The sequence below is a fragment of the Capsicum annuum genome, unplaced genomic scaffold (assembly GCF_002878395.1).
Source record: "Capsicum annuum cultivar UCD-10X-F1 unplaced genomic scaffold, UCD10Xv1.1 ctg23192, whole genome shotgun sequence".
Lineage (NCBI taxonomy): Eukaryota > Viridiplantae > Streptophyta > Magnoliopsida > Solanales > Solanaceae > Capsicum > Capsicum annuum.
In genome coordinates this window covers 666-3,526 of record NW_025829317.1, presented here as the reverse complement: position 1 = coordinate 3,526, position 2,861 = coordinate 666, and the positions used below count along the sequence as shown (strand labels likewise).

Genomic DNA, 2,861 nt, shown 5'->3' with positions numbered 1-2,861 from the left:
AGGTCGAGGGCGTTGCTCCCCCGAGGCCTCTAATCATTGGCCTTACCCGATAGAACTCGCATGCGAGCTCCAGCTATCCTGAGGGAAACTTCGAAGAGAACCAGCAACTAGACGGTTCGATTAGTCTTTCGCCCTTATACCCAAGTCAGACGAACGATTTACATGTCACTATCGCTGCAGGCCTCCACCAGAGTTTCCTCTGGCTTCGCCGAGCTCATGCATTGTTCACCATCTTTCGGATCCCGACAGGTATGCTCACACTTGAACCCTTCTCATAAAATCAAGGTCGGTCGGTGGTGCACCCCTCGGGGGGATCTTACCAATCAGTTTCCTTACGCCTTATGGGTTTAATCGCCCGTTGACTCGCACACACATGTCAGACTCCTTGGTCTGTGTTTCAAGACGATGTGAATGTGAAGCCCATGGGAAGCGTCTGGAGCACGCAGAGACGGCATTTCCCGAGCGTATCGAGAGCCCGGGCTTTGGCCTCCCCCAATCCATGCTAGTTCACGCCCCGAGTTGATCGGCGAACCGGCTCGTCGCCGTTCCACATCCGACTGGAGCGCATCACCGGCCCCCATCCGCTTCACTCCCAATAATTTCAAGCACACTTTGACTCTCTTTTCAAAGTCCTTTTCATCTTTCCCTTGCGGTACTTGTTCGGTATCTATCTTTCGCCCGTATTTAGCCTTGGATGGTATTCGCCGCCCGTTTTGGGCTACATTTCCAAGCATCCCGACTTGTAGACAGAGCCTCGTGGTACGACAGGATCCGGGCACAACGGGGCTCTCACCCTCTCTGGTGCCCCTTCTAGGGGACTTGGGCCTGGTCCACAGCTGAGGACGCTTCTCCAAATATAAATTGGATGACGGAGCTGCCCGTTTCTAAGGCTTGGCAATTCCTGGTTCGCTCGCCATTACTAAGGGAATCCTTGTAAGTTTCTTTTCCTGCGCTTATTCATATGCTTAAACTCAGCGGGTAATTTCGCCTGACCTGGGGTCGCTGTCGGAGCGCCTAAGCGCGAAAGGGTCCTGCAGTCTGGATGCGCGATGAGCTGTAGCCGCGATAACAAAGAGAGTTGAGTTACAACCACTACTTTCCGACACGATGCATGACACCCAGGCAGACGTGCCCAAGTCCTAATGGCTTCGGGAGTGACTTGCATTCAAACACTCGATGGCTCGCAGGATTCTGCAATTCACACCAAGTATCGCATTTCACTACATTCCTTATCGATGCGAGAGCCGAGATATCTGTTGCCGAGAGTTGTTCTTGTAAATAAAAGAAGCACAGGTCCCCCCGACGCATGCTGCGGACGGGGCGCGAGAGGTAGGCTATCGATTTAAGTATTCCTTGGCGCATTCCGCGCTGGGGTTCGTTAGTCGCCCGCTGCGTCGCGCGCTGCGAGAACAAGTGGGAGGCGCTCGTGTGGAGTGCCGGAGCACCCCGCCCATACGGACTCCCTAGTTGTTAAATATGTTTGCGGGTCGTTCTGCTGTGCAGGTTTCGACAATGATCCTTCCACAGGTTCTTCTACGGAAACTTTGTTACGACTTCTCCTTCTTCTAAATGATAAGGTTCAATGGACTTCTCTCGATGTTGCGGGCAGTGAACGGCCCACGTCGCCACGATATGAATATTTCACTGGATTATTTAATCGGTAAGAGCGACGAGCGATGTGTACAAAGGGTAGAGACGTAGTCAACATGAGCTGATGACTCACGCTTACTAGGAATTCCTCTTTGAAGATCAACAATTGCAATGATCTATCCCTATCACGATGAAATTTCAAAGATTACCCGGGCCTATCAGCCAAGGCTATAAACTCGTTGAATACATCAGTGTAGCGCGCGTACGACCCAGAACATCTAAGGGCATCACAGACCTGTTATTGCCTTAAACTTCCGCGGGTTAAAAGGCTGTAGTCCCTCTAAAAAGCTGACCGCGAAGGGATACCTCCGCATAGCTAGTTAGCAGGCTGAGGTCTCTTTCGTTAACGGAATTAACCCTACAAATCGCTCCACCAACTAAGAATGGCCATGTACCACCACCCATATAATCAAGAAAGATCTCTCAGTCTATCAATCCTTACTATGTCTGGACCTGGTAAGTTTCCCCGTGTTATGTCAAATTAAACTGCAGGGTCCATTCCTGGTGGTGCCCTTCCGTCAATTCCTTTAAGTTTCAGCCTTGCGACCATACTCCCCTCGGAACCCAAAAACTTTGATTTCTCATAAGGTGCCGGCGGAGTCCTAAAAGCAACATCCGCCGATCCATGGTCGGCATCGTTTATGGTTGAGACTAGGACGGTATCTGATCGTCTACGAGCCCTCAACCTTAATTCTTGATTAATGAAAACATCTTTGGCAAATGCTTTCGCAGTTGTTCATTTTTCATTAATCCAAGAATTTCACCTCTGATTATGAAATACGAATGCCCCCAACTGTCCCTGTTAATCATTACTCTGACCCCGAAGGCCAACGTAATAGGACCGAAATCCTATAATGTTATCCCATGCTAATATATACAGAGCGTAGGCTTTCTTTGAGCACTCTAATTTCTTCAAAGTAACAGCGCCGGAGGCACGACCCAGCCAGATAAGGCCAGGAGCGCATCACCGAAAGAAAGGACGAGACGATCGGTGTACACCATAGGCGGACCAGTCGGCCCATCCCAAAGTCCAACTATGAGATTTTTAACTGCAACAACTTAAATATACGTTATTGGAGCTGGAATTACCGCGGCTGTTGGCACCAGACTTGCCCTCCAATGGAACCTCGTTAAGGGATTTAGATTGTACTCATTCCAATTACAAGACTTATTGAGACGGTATTGTTATTTATTATCACTACCTTTCCGTG

The 2,861-nt window shown here is 49.7% G+C and overlaps 1 pseudogene; it reads right to left on the bottom strand.

The window, feature by feature from the left end:
- Positions 1 to 1,112: 1,112 nt before the first annotated feature.
- Positions 1,113 to 1,268, bottom strand: LOC124890714 (annotated as a pseudogene).
- Between the last annotated feature and the right edge of the window lie 1,593 nt (positions 1,269 to 2,861).